Here is a 14009-nt window from a genome sequence, read left to right as displayed (position 1 = left end):
ATTCTTCTTTACATTCATATAGTGACAGACCTTTTCTTGCACTAACCAGAGATAAAAATCAAGAGAGAGAGAAGGCAGAAAAGTTCTGTTTATTCTTATGTTTCCAGGAACGCTGGTGTTTTCTGATTAATCTGCGTTTTGATTTTTGGCATGCTTTTTGAAAATGTATTCTGCGTTTTTAAAAAAGGAAGAACGGGATTGGTTATTTAATGTGTTTATTTAGAAAAAAAAGAAACACAAACAGAGCTTTGATGCGCAGTTTGCACAAACCATCCTGCAATGATTTCGTTTCCAATCGTTTAAATCCGTCTTTAAATCATACATCCTCCAAAATGACCCACAAAAGCGTTAAAAAAAAAAAAACCTCATTTGAATAAATGATGTTAAATTCACTTCGAAATATAATTTCCCCACACAGATTTAGTTTTTCACCTGCACTTCCTGACAAGGCAGTAAATTATTGTTCAGTGTGAACGATGAAAAATGTCAAAACGAAAACACGGCTGATTAAATCTTACTTAAAAACACCGACCTTCGCATTAAACTTATAAAACGTATGATCGTATTTGTTAAATATTGCAGTATTTTACAAAAGGCGTTAACATAGTACGACAAAACCCTTACATGGAAGGTTTTCATGCCTATAATTATCACAAAAAATTGGGTCACTTCACTTGTTAGCTAAAACATTTTTTTAGCCCGTAAGCTAGCGCTAAATTCACAAAAAAACGCTATTTTTTGAAGCAGCTCTTGTATCGAGTACTTACCAGTGACTCTGAGAGCAAAAACAAACGTGGACTTGTTCGGTTTGGTCAGTGGTTGCTTCTGGAAGGACAACCCGTGTGAATTCCTGCCATTCCGCTCCTCCTCGGTGCCTCACTTCGCCGGCTCCGGTGGCTGTTAGCTTTGTTATGCTAACTGTAGCAGGAACGTGTAGCCATGAAGCTAACCGTGGGGGTTAGGCTCTCCCTACAAAACGAACAGCTGTTAAAAATAAAATATAAATAAGTATCTCAAACAGCCCACAGTTGAGTTGGTCCTCCTCCTGATGAAGTGCGGAGCTCTCAGGAGGACGGCGGCTGTTTCTGCCTCCCCTCCCCGCTCCGCTCCGTTCGCTTGCTTCTGTTAGCTCCGGTTTTTTCCACTCCTCCGTGATGCGTTCAGGGACACTCCCTGCAGCCTCATTGAAGGACTAACAGCAGGGGACAGGCTGAAACTAATGATCATCCCAAAACTAAATTAGACGCAAAGGTCAAAGAACATCCCGTGATGGATTCAGCTGCTGATAAAAATAAAATTAAACAAATAAATCTGGGAACAAGTTCTTTGCAGTTTTATTCTTATGCAACCAGCTCTGCCGCAGATTAATATCGTATGTTTCCAGCGCAGTCGTGTTAAAAGCTGTAAATCCAGATGTCGCAGATGTACAGCCCGCATAGGAATCTGCAGCTGGCATTTGATTAAAAAAGGACACTTAAAATTAGTTTAATACATTTAAAACATAGACATTTTCTTGCGCGCACATTGCCAGAGGCGCCACTAGGAACTCCAGGGACCACCGGTATGACTGTTGCCCCCCTCTCATGACTCTCATGAGTCCTTAGTTTTATGGGCATTTTTTTTAATCTAGCTTTTTCAGAACTATAATCATATAAATAAAAACATTATTTATGAACAATTAGCAGTTTCATACTAAAATAAAAAAATGTTTTATTAAAAAGATTAAACACTAAAAAGCTAGTCTCTAAATAATAGCATTAGGCCATTAGGTTTAAAAATGGTAAGAAGTTGTGTTGCCTTGTAAAATGTGTGAAAGATGAACGCTGAATAACTGATACTGACTTGTTGAAGCAAAAAGTTGTTAAAGCTAAAACAAAAACAAAATGTTATACCAACTACAAGGAGCAACTTGCTAAAAGAAGCAAACTGCTAGCTAAAAATAAGCAAAACATTAATTCAAGACAGCAAAATGCTAGCTAAATGCTAAATGTAGAAACATACTAGCAAAAAGCAGCAGATGTTAGAATAGCAAACTGCTAACTAAAAATGTCAAAAATCTAACCAGAAGCTAAATGACTAGCTAGGAGCTGTAAGTAACAAAAGGCTTAGAATAGTATCAAAAGGATAGCTTAAAATTTAAAGCTGCCAAATGATAGCTAATGGTAGCTAAGAGCAAATTAGATCAAGTATGCTGAAGCACATTTCAACGAGAACATTGTTTTTTCAAGAAAGTGAAAAGCTCCAATTGTATTTCTATGAGGAAATATTCGTAAATCAAGTAAAATACTTTGAAAAGTATTAAAGTTACAAAAACCAGGAGTCGTTGTGCCCATCTCCTGAATGAACTGATTGTTGGTATATAGCTCAAAGTGTGCAGAAGATGCGTTTCAGAAAATGCATGGAAAAATTAAAACAGGAAAAATGAACATGTAGCGTGAATGCTGATTCAGTGTTCGGATGGAAAAATCTCAAAAATTCATTTATTTTATTTATTTATGTGGATCACTTCAATTTGACTCTGCTCCTTTTAGTAAAATCAACTATAATGTTAAAATAATTTAAAAAAAAAATACTATATCAGAAGAAATTCCCAAACTTTCATAGTGATATTTTCTTATTAGCCCATATTTACCAACAGGATAATGTTCTGGTTTCTGGGTTTGCTGCCACCCACGTGATTAAAAGTGACCCCCCCACCTGGCTCCCCCTTCATTTTCTCTAGAGGAGGCCTCATCGTATCATGAAGTTGGGAAATCACTGAACGAGAAGCAACGAGTCTCAGCTGTAAGATGAGCGCGCGAGTGCCGGATGAGTAACGGGACACTTGGCGACTAAATGTCCCGAGCAGCTGTGCGCGGCTTCGGCGTGCGTTCGTGCTCTGCGGAGCTCACATGCACCTCAGCTGAAAAGCAGCTGACGGCAGACCGTTCAGAAGGCAACGAGGCCGAACGGAGCTCAGAATAAACGTCTACGACCAAACCAAACAAAATCAGGTGTTTCAAGGGGCAGAGCGGACTCTAAAACTTCAGAATTAAAAAAGTGATTTGCAGGAGGAGGAAAAACTCCCAGGGGTGTGGGTAAAAAGTCCTCCGGAAGATGAAAGAGGTAAAAAAAAAATTATATACTGAATTGTCCTGAAACAAAAAGGGCAAACTGCAGGTTAGAAAGTTTCCAGATAAAAAACACTTAAGTGTATTTATACAACCTAACCAAACTGCCCATATCAAACTTAAAGGACAGTCAGATCATGACGTAAAGAAAATATACGGTGTTGGTTCAACATGAGGGTGTTTTATCGGCCGCACCTTCAGGTGAAGGTCAAAGGTCTTCCATGTGCATCACAACCCGCCTGCACTGAGACCTCCCCAACACTGAATTCTTTTCATGTTGACCTGCGCTTTAACGTCTTGGCATTGATTTTTTTTAATGATCAAATATTCCAGTTTGGTCCAGTTCATGGAGTTGCTTGGAAAGACTCAGTCTGGTGGTGCAGTTGTTGTCTCTCAGTGAGAAGGTCGCAGGTACAAATCCCGATCCGGGGCCTTTCTGGGTAGTTTGCATGTTCTCTCCGTGCTGCGTAGGTTTTCTTTCACAGACCAAAAACATGCATGTTAGGCTGACTGGTTTAAATTGTCCCTAGAGGTGAGAGAGAGAGAATGAATGGTTGCTTGTCTCTGTGTCCCTGTGATGGACTGGAGACCTGTCCAGGGTGTCCCCGCCTCTCGCACAGTGACAGCTGGACATGAGCACTAGTGACCCAAAAAGGAAGAAGTGGGTAAACATCATAGATGTTATTTTTTTTGTGTGTCGTTTGTTCCTCACTTTCCTGTGTTTGTCACTCCCAGCCTGCCGCACCCGTCTACACCTGCTCCGTGTTTCACCTGCATCCACCTCCCCCATGAGTCCGTAGGACCTTCCAGTCTTCGTTCATCCTTCAGGGGAGCATTTCGTGTTCTCGCACCACCTCCGGTTCTCCTCGAACCTCCTCGTGACTTCCTGCGTCAGATCTGATTTTTTTTTTTCCTCCTGTAAGTTTATTCTCACATGACAGCCTCGGTTTCTGGTCAAATAAAGTTCGGTTTAGCTCCTCCGGTCAGTCTGCGTGACTTCAATGTGTCTAAAACCGTGGCAGCTTCTGAGTCTGTGCTCAGTGTTTCCTCTCACAGTCCAACAACTTACATGTTACCTTTTTTTTTTTGGTAAATGGTCCACATTTTGTGCATTGTTAACCTTATCCAAGGGTTTGCAAAGTGCCCAGAGACTCTTTGGCACGCTGCAGGGGCTCAAACTCTCCTCTGCCTGAAGGACGACCTTCCTACCACTTGGATAAACCACCTTAAAGGAGCATGAGTGCAGGGACCAGTTCCTGAACTGGCTGTGAATGTGAACACAATAAATAAGTTGTGATGATTGAACAGTTGTTTGCATGTTGTGTAGAAGGCTCACACGCTGGTTGAGTTGATGCTTTGTTGCCATCTGGTGGAGGAGAACAAAAATCTCTGCAAAGAGGGTTCAGAATCAGAATTGTTTCTGACCAAATGTGAGACAAACAAGGACTTTGTCTCTGGCTGGTGGCGTCTCTCAAGTAGTCCTAAACAATTTGACATACTTATAAAGCTCAAAATACGAGCAGCGTGTTTAGGAGGAGTCCATGAAGCTTTCCTCGGTGTATTAAAGCCGTACATCGTTTTAAAGTATTAAATAGTTTGTTGGCTTCCAGGAATCCAGAAGAGACCCAAACATTTATGTGTGAAACAACCCATTTAACATTTTCTTTGTTCAGCTTTGCATTAACATAAAATACAAAACTTTTTTTTTTTTTTTTACTCAACCAGAGTTCATTAAATCAAGACAAAAACGTAACCTCCTGTGGTTCCATACAGTTCATATCATTTTTTTAAAAGAACAATCAGAACTAAATGTGTAGATTAAGCTTCAAGTTTACTTTGACAAGAGAAACGAATGTTTTGGTTCTTCCATCAGTGGACCAGCGTTTCAGCGCGTTTCCACCAGATTTCAGCTGATGTGAGCTGTGCCATCATGGGAACCAGAACTATCCTGCAGGTGTGTTTGAACCGAGAGCAGCACGAGAGCAGGAAGTGGTTTTCAGTCTATCAGAGCGATCTGGGCAGGAAGTGCAGCGCTGCTTTCACAGGAAACTGATTTCAACAGTCAACAGGCCTCACAGCCACAGGTAGCCCCTGAACTGCGGAGCCGAACGGACGCAGGCGGTCCGGTTCTGGATGGTTCTGTTTGTGAATGTGGTCAAACTTAATGAACACCACAAATACACATTTCACAGGTCAGAAAAAAGCTAATTATCTCTTTAAATCGTTGTAAAAATGAACATATATACACAAAGACTTACATTTCAGAACTTAATTTGTTTGGTTTTAACTTGAGAAAAATACTTTTTGTAAAAAATAACAATAATCAGTGAATACACTGAAAACGAATGGCAAAAGCTAAAAGAAGCAGAGCACTAGCAAAAAAGCTAAAAGGAGCAAAATTCTAACTAAAAGCTAAAACAAATGGAAAAATCACAAACATGAGCAAAATACAAACAAAAAGCTAAAAGTTGACAAGCTTTATTTAAACGCAAAAAGTAACAAAAGTGGGAAAAACACAAGCTTAAAGTAGCAAAAGGCTAGCTAAATGTAGCAGCTCGAAGCTTAAAGCAACTAAAGGTTTGCAAATAAAAACTAGAACTATTAAAATGCTAGCTAAAAGGCCAAAGGTTGGCTGAAAAATAAAAGTAGCAAAAAGCTACTTAAAAAAGCTTAAGTTGCAAACTAGTGGCAAAAAACTAGCTTAAAGCTAAAAGTATCAAATGCTAGCAATAAAAAGTAAAGGAAAAGTAACAAAATGCTGACTAAAATTTAAAAGCAACAAAACAAAATAAAAAAAAGTATCTGACAGGTAAATGGCAGAAGGCTAGCTAAAAGCTATAAATAGCAAAAGGCTAGCTTAATGCAGCAGAGCAATAGGTAAAAGTAGCAAAAAGTAGAATGGTAGCTAAAACCACATACAAGCCACTTTTTATTTCTGTTTTGTTGATTTGGAAACAAACAATTGACACAAAAGAAGAACAGGAAGAGAAGGAGGGAAGTTTTGAATTAAAGCATAAAGAGCAGAGCAAAAAAAAAAAAAAAAAAGCAGTATTTTTTTCAACAGATGAACTTCTCGGTGTCATTTATTGAGGAAGTGATGAGGAGTTCAGTCCTCCGGCGAAGCGACAACACACGGAGTGGTTCCTCGCATGCTGCCGTCGCATGATGTTTTGTTGTAAGACAGGAAACGAGAGAGAACTCCTCTGTCTGCCTCAGCTCAACTGTTTCACCGAAGAGGTCAGGAGGCGAAGTCTCATGTGAAGGAAGTTAACAAAACTGAACCCAAGTTTATCTACGCTCTGACGTTTACGATGGGCACCGAGGAGAACGATTCAGAGAAGGAGCAGGGATCTCCTGAGACTGTCAAAGAGTCTCCTGTCGAGCAAACTCAAACATCTGAGACCACCGACCCCCTCAACACGTACAAGTGGCACACGGGCTCCAAGGGAGCGCTGAACGATAGAGAAGATGGAGACGGAGCAACGACTTCCTCCACGTCCACCATCGATAAGATCCAGAAGGCTTCCAGCAACAAGTGGAGCAAGATGCAAAGCTGGCGCAAGGCCCTGAGCGAGGACCCCGGAGACAAGAACTCCACATCCAGCGGGAAAACCGCAGAGGGATCTAAGCCTGAAAAAGGGGCAGGGGGAACCAGGAAGAACCCCTTCAGAAGGGCCCTGTCTGAGCCTCCTGGGTCACTTTTTGCAGCTCTGACACCTTCCTCCAGCTCTGCGAATGCTGCTTCTTCCTCATCATCATCAGCAGCTGCAGAAGCATCGGGGGGCTCCTCCACTGACCCCTCACAGAAAGGAGGTGGGGGGGCCATCTTCAAAAAGTACCTATGGAACGTGACCCAGAAGCTGAAGAGGCCCAGGCTGCAGAGCCGCAACAGTGCGCTGAATTTACTCCCAGGTAAGAGCACAGTCAGAGTAAACAATCCATATATGTTAAAAAATTAAATAAAAACATTTTTCTTGGTTTTTGCAACTTTAAACATTTAAGTTTTTACTTTTCCATATAAACAAACCCCATTAAAATCTTATTTTTCTTCAACATCATTGTTCTCTTTGAAATCTGCTTCAGCACGTTGGCTCAGTTTTGTCTTATTATACTTTTAGTTATAGACTTTGGCTATGGTTTAGCTTTTAGTTACTATTTTGCTACGTTTAGCTTCTAGCTAGTCTTTTGATACATTTAGCTTTAAACTATCAAGCTGATACATTTAGCTATTAGCTAGGCTTTTACTACTTTTAGCTTCTAAATAACGGTTTGATAATTTTAGCTTTTAGACATTTTTTTCTACCTTTTTTTTTCCGGCTAGTGTTTTGGGACGTTTAGCTATCTTTTAGCCTGTGTTTTGATCTTTTAACTTTTTAGCTAATAATTTGCTCCTTTTAACTTTTAGCTAGTGTTTTGTTCTTTTGCAGCTTAAGTTAGAATGTTGCTTCTTTGAGCTTGTAGTGAGTGCTTTCTTCCTTTTAAATGATAACTAGCATGCTGCTATTTTAGCTCTTAGCTAATGTTTTGTTCCTTTATCCCTATAGCAAAAGTTCTGCTTCTTTTAACTTTTAGCTAGTATTTTGTTTCATTGAGTTATAGCATTCCACTTCTTTTAGCTCGTAGCTAATGATGTGTTTCTTTTAGTTACAGTACCTTACGAAAGTATTCGTCCTCCTTGAACTTTTCAACCTTTTGCCACATTTCAGGCTTCAAACATAAAGATATAAAATTTTAATTTTTTGTGAAGAATCAACAACAAGTGGGACACAGTCGTGAAGTGGAATGAAATTTATTGGATGTGTCAAACTTTTTTAACAAATAAACTGAAAAGTGGGGCGTGCAATATTATTGGGCCCCTTTACTTTCGGTGCAGCAAACTCAGTCCAGAAGTTCAGTGAGGATCTATGAATGATCCAATGTTGTCCCAAATGACTGAGGATGATAAATAGAAAGACATTTCTCAAAGATATCCATAAAAAGTGTTGTTTAAAGTTTGTCACAAGCACCTGGGAGACACCAAACATGTGGAAGAAGGTGCTCTGGTCACATGAAACCAAAATCCAACTGTTTGGCCACATTGCAAAACGATATGTTTGGTGTAAAAGCAACACAGCTCATCACCCTGAACACACCATCCCCACTGTCAAACATGGTGGTGGCAGCATCATGGTTTGGGCCTGCGTTTCGTCAGCAGGGACAGGGAAGATGGTCAGAATTGATGGGAAGATGGATGGGGCCAAATACAGGACCATTCTGGAAGAAAACCTGTTTGAGTCTGCAAGAGACCTGAGACTGGGACGGAGATTTATCTTCCAACAAGACAATGATCCAAAACATAAAGACACATCTACAATGGAATGGTTCACAAATAAACATGTCCAGGTGTTGGAATGGACAAGTCAAAGTCCAGACCTGAATCCAATCGATAATCTGTGGAAAGAGCTGAAGACTGCTGTTCACAAACGCTCTCCATCCAACCTCACTGAGCTCCAGCTGTTCTGCAGGAAGAATGGGCAGAACTTCAGTGTCTCCATGTGCAAAACTGATGGAGACAAACCCCAAGAGACTTGCAGCTGGAACTGCAGCAAGAGGCGGAGCTACAAAGTATTAACGCAAGGGGGCCCAATAATATTGCACGCCCCACTTTTCAGTTTTTATTTGTTAAAAAAGTTTGACACATCCAATAAATTTCATTCCACTTCACGATTGTGTCCCACTTGTTGTTGGTTCTTCACAAAAAAATTAAAATTTTATATCTTTATGTTTGAAGCCTGAAATGTGGCAAAAGGTTGAAAAGTTCAAGGGGGCCGAATACTTTCACAAGGCACTGTAGCTTGCAGCCCACATCGTGCTCCTATTAGCTGGTGTTCATCGTCTTTTAGCTTTGACAGCTCAGTTTTAGCTATCGTTCAGCGCAACACTGGATTTCCTCAGAAAATGTACTTTCTCTAGTTAGTCTCATAATTAAGATGATCTCAACAACCGTGGACATTTGGATGCATATATTTAAATGAAAACATGCAGCCTGCAGTCTTTTGTCCACATCACAGTCAGTGTGTGGTTAAACTTCAGCTTCCTGTTGAGCTGGCACACGAAGGTGTGGTACACGAGATGTTTTCACAGCAACGTGTCGTTTAAATACAGAGCGGAGGAGCTGATAGGCTGGAAATAAGGTTGAAGCGGAACTTTACACGTCATACTAATACATATATAAATATTAAATGTATTAACCTTTATTTAACCAGGCGAAAACTGAGATCACAAATCTCTTTTTCAATGGCGGCCTGGGCCTGAAAGCAGCTTAACGTGCATGTTTTGGACTGGAGTACCCAGAGTTCACGTTTAGGAGCAAGTAAAGTCATTTATTCAAAAATGACAACATCAGCTTCAAATTCATAAACGGTTGGAACGTCTCCACTCAAACTGATGCTGATCTTTAAAAACAAACTTTCAACAAGTCTCAAAACATGTTTGATTACGTATTAAAATTCAACGTTGTGTCACGTTCTTAACGTAATAATGCGTACACTTAGGAATATTTTAAATGCAGGACAATTCCCCTTATGCTGATTTTATTTGTCCAGATGATTGTTTAGGAAGTTTTAGTCACCGATCGTATTCTATAAAAAGTATTTCTAAATAACTCCAAATATGAATATTTTTAATCTAAAGCGTTGATTGTTATCAACTTATATTCAAACACAGGGAGGTCCCCATAAAGATTTGTCTCGTATGTTCAGAGACAGAGTTGTTTGATCAAATCTGAAATGTAAAATGTTTCTGCGCCGAGATCTGAACTGAGAGCTCTTTTATTTTAGCTGAATTTCACCCATTTAGCTAAAAGAGAACACGAGATTAGCACTTTCTGTTCAAATGAAATCTGAATGAATGACGCTAGTTTCCCGAGAAATTAAAAAATGAGTTGTTAAATATAAAACAAGATGAACACTAGCTAAAAACTAAAAGGTGCACAACACAAGATAAAAGCTAAAATGGTGAAATGCTAGCTAGACTAAAAGAAGTAGAATACAAGAAATAAACATAAAAAATATAAAATAAAATCTTAACTAGGTAAAAGTCACAAAACACCAGTTAAAAGCTACATTTATTAAAATGCTAACTGAAAACTTAAGGTAAAAGTAACAAAAAGCTAACTAGAAACTAAAAATAACAGAACAGCTAAAAGCTAAAAAAAAAAAGCAGACAGGTAGCAGTAGCTAAAAATTAAAAGTAGCATAATAAATAAATACAAACAGAGCCAGTACCCTGAAGCCGATTGTTTTGGAAAGAAGTGAAGAGATCTCAGTGCGTTTCAATGGGGGGAATGTTTCAAAATAAAACTGTATTTCTTTTGATAAAAAAAGCATAAAACCTAAAAATTACAGTGCCCCTCTGCTGAGTGAGCTTTCATGACTAAATGACTTAACAGAAAGTTGTGACGAAAAAGAAAACATAAATCAGATTTCACATTTTTACTGTTAAGAGCATCGACAAAAGCCTTGATTGTATGAAGGTCACAGCAAACAGGGAGACGTTCTTACGTTTATTTGATAAAACCGGAGCTTGTGGAGAACGCAGAGTTCTGTAAAGCTGTGAGGAGGAGAGGAGGAGGAGAGGAGGAGGAGAGGAGGGATCTCAGGCCTACAGTTTCCAAACAACAACGGCTTTCTTTCTTCTTCTTTTTTTTTTTTTTTAAACAGAAGACATGCGTTTGTCTTCTGCAGATGATCTGATTCATCTTTTTATTTTTATTAGAAAAACAGGATTTCAGCCGAAAGCTTACAAACATAAATTTACCACGTTTTTACCGATGGTTGAAAACATTACAAAAATTACGCAGGAAACATTTGCGTCGTGTTTTGTGTCATCTGAACTATTCCCCCCCCCCACAAGTAAAATATTAAGGTCATGTGCTTTTTGTGTCACGGTTAAGGATCCAGGAATGCAGCCAAACGTGACGAGCTTGAGTAAAAAAATTAACAAACAAAGAATTTTTAATTTTTTTTAAGGCAAATTGCAAACGAACAACTCAAGGAGTCATGGAGGAGAACCAGACATGGTAACATACACAATGCCAGACTAAAGATGAATGAAAGCTGAGGGTCTTTATGGGCAGGGGTTGATGAGTGGAGACACCTGGGCAAAATGACAACTGAGAACAGGTGTGAGTGGGCGGGGCAGGAGCTGAGGAGCAGGGTGAAGTGAAGGCACAGGGGATGCTGGGAAAAAACTGGAGTATAAAGAAAACAATAAGAAAAAACAAAAGAAAAACTATAAATCTTGACGTTTTGTTCCAAGTTTGAGCTGATCTACAACTTTCCTCTGCCAGAGGTCTGGACTGAAGTCAGCTTGAGCAGGTACAAGCTAAAAGCTAAAAGAAGCAGAATGCTAGCTAAAAGCTCAAAAATGCTGAAAACTATGGTAACTAAAATAACAAGCATGTTCTTCTTCTTTTGGCTGCTCCCTTCCTCAGTGTTCACCACAGTGAAATAACTCACACCAAGACGTGATTGTTTTTATGCCGGATGCCCTTCCTGACTCAACCACAGCCCTCTGTGTGGAGCAGAGCTGCTATCTAGGGTGCCCGGGGGAGCAGAGGGTGGGGGTTAAGGGCCTTGCTCAAGGGCCCAGAGTGGGGCAAATGAGGGTGGAGGCAGGTTTGGGAGCTTCACCTTTGATGTTGTTGGTCCAAGGAGTCGAACCGGCTAATCTCTGTGCCACCACTTCCCCAAATTACTAGCAAAAATACTAAAATGAATTAACATTAGCTAAAAGCTAACGGTAAGGGAAGTGGTAAAAACACACGCTTCAAGTAGTAAAACTGAAGTTATGAGCTAAAAGTATCAAAAGGCTTGTCAAACGCTGCAAGTAGCAAAATGCTACTAAAAGGCCAAGAGTTGCTAAAGTCTAGCTAAAAGTAGCAAAAGGCTAGTTGAAAGCTAAAAGTATAAAATGTTAACTAGAAGTAAGTATCAACAAAATGCTGACAAAAATTTAAAAGCAGCAATAAACAAAGTTAAATGTCAAAACTATGAAAATAGGAAAATGTTGCAAAAAGATAGTTAAAAGCAAAAGTAGAAAATAGGGATGGGGCTGATCCGATACCAATATAATTTACGTATCGGGTTTTTCTGATCCAAAAAAAAATATATATATATATTTTTTTTTATTTATATTTTATTATTTATTTTTTTACGTTTTGCTTCCATCCAAAGGTCCTGACTTAATTGTTAGACTGTAAACTGGCTATTTTAAGGCGGTGGCTGCTCCTTCTGCTCCTCTGACCTCCTGTCACCCCCCACCCCCCCAGTGAGGAGTTGAGGGACAAAGGAGTTCTTCAGTCTCTTGGTCCAGGAACAGTCTGTCTCTGCAGGCTCCTCTGGTCGCTGATGACGGAGCGTGACATCGTCCACAACGTCCTGCAGTTTGTCCTCAGTCTTCTCTGCCACCGTCACCACAGAGTCAGACCTGATTATGAATCATTTTATTTTTCTCATGTGGTTGTAGAACTGACAAAAAAAAACTGAAACGTAAACACAGAAACTCTGTCACGAGGGTCGTGAGGTTAAGACGGCTACAAAGGAACCACAGGAAACACTCCTCGTGTCCTAGAAACCAGATTTTATCTGTAAAATGGGAGCGACTGGGCCAGAAATACAAAGTGATAAACAATAAAATCTGCGCATGTCTCGACACCACGATGCACATTTTAAAACATCACAATCAGCTCTTCAAAGTGAGACAAGCTATCATTTGTATCGCCCAGCAGACGACAAGCAACTATAATGATTTTACTTGTTTGTGTGTCAGATGTGGGGGAGGCTGAACCGACGCCAGCTGCACCCACTGGACTTCCAAGACTAGACTGGGCCCCGCCTCAGGAGGTCCCCATATGGGACATCTGCAACTGCGTCCTTGAAAATGGACAAATTCTCATTTCCCAGGAGGACGAGGTAACTTAATGTCAGTCAGTGTAAATCCATCACTGGGCTTGTTTTTGGAGGCTGACGTGTTGGTGATTTGTGTTTCTCAGCCGACAACGTGGATCAGAAACCGAGTCAGCAGCTGCTTGTCCAACCTCAGCGTGCAGAACCTCGCAGATATCGACGCAGGTCAATGAACACGCACGTGAAGTTAAACTCTGAATGCAACCCCAACTCTGAAACGGCTGGGACGTTGTGTAAAATGTAAATAATAATAAATAAATAAAAAAAGAATGTAATGATTTGTAAATCTCACAAACTCATATTTTATTCACAGTGGAACATAGTTTGTATTTCAAGAGTTTCAACTAAGACATTTTTACCTGTTTTTTATTAAAAATAAGGAAATTTTAAATTTGATGTCAGCAAACATCTAAAAAATGGGCATGGGCAACAAAAAGCTGTAAAAACAGTTAAACAGCTGGAGCTAACCCCAGATCCTCCTAAACCTCCAACAACTGGTCTCCTCAAGTCCTACAGAACCTCCAACATTTGGTCTCCTCAGGTCCTCCAGAACCTCCAACATCTGGCCTCCTCAGATCCTCCAAAACCTCCAACATCTGGCCTCCTCAGATCCTCCAACAACTGGTCTCCTAATATCCTCCAAACCCTCCAACATCTGGTCTCCTTAGGTCCTCCAGAACCTCCAACTGGTATCCTCTGATCCTCCAAATCCTCCAACAACTGGTCTTATAGGTCCTCCAGAATCTCAAACAACTGGTCTCTTCATATCCTCCTAAACTTCCAACAACTGGTCTCAGAGCCTCCAGAACCTCCAACAACTGGTCTCTTCAGTTCCTCCAGAACCTCCAACAACTGGTCTCTTAAGATCCTCCAGAACCTCCAACATCTGGTCTCTTCAGTTCCTCCAGAACCTCCAACAACTGGTCTCTTCAGGTCCTCCAGAACCTCCAAC

General features: G+C 40.2%; 1 protein-coding gene across 2 annotated transcripts in view; it reads right to left on the bottom strand.

Annotated features, from left to right (window-relative positions):
* The window catches only part of si:dkey-237i9.1 (SEC14-like protein 1), a 37225-nt gene extending 36126 nt beyond the window's left edge, over window positions 1-1099 (bottom strand). For both annotated transcript variants that reach the window (XM_037689601.1, XM_037689603.1), the window contains exon 1: window positions 768-1099. The gene's annotated coding sequence lies outside the window, so the exon portion shown is untranslated. The remainder of the gene's footprint in view (window positions 1-767) is intronic.
* Window positions 1100-14009: the final 12910 nt, after the last annotated feature.

The sequence above is a fragment of the Nematolebias whitei genome, chromosome 16 (genome assembly GCF_014905685.2).
Source record: "Nematolebias whitei isolate Nwh7 chromosome 16, NemWhi1, whole genome shotgun sequence".
Classification (NCBI taxonomy): domain Eukaryota; kingdom Metazoa; phylum Chordata; class Actinopteri; order Cyprinodontiformes; family Rivulidae; genus Nematolebias; species Nematolebias whitei.
The sequence above is the reverse complement of the archived record's forward strand: the minus strand, read 5'-3'. Positions and strand labels throughout refer to the sequence as shown.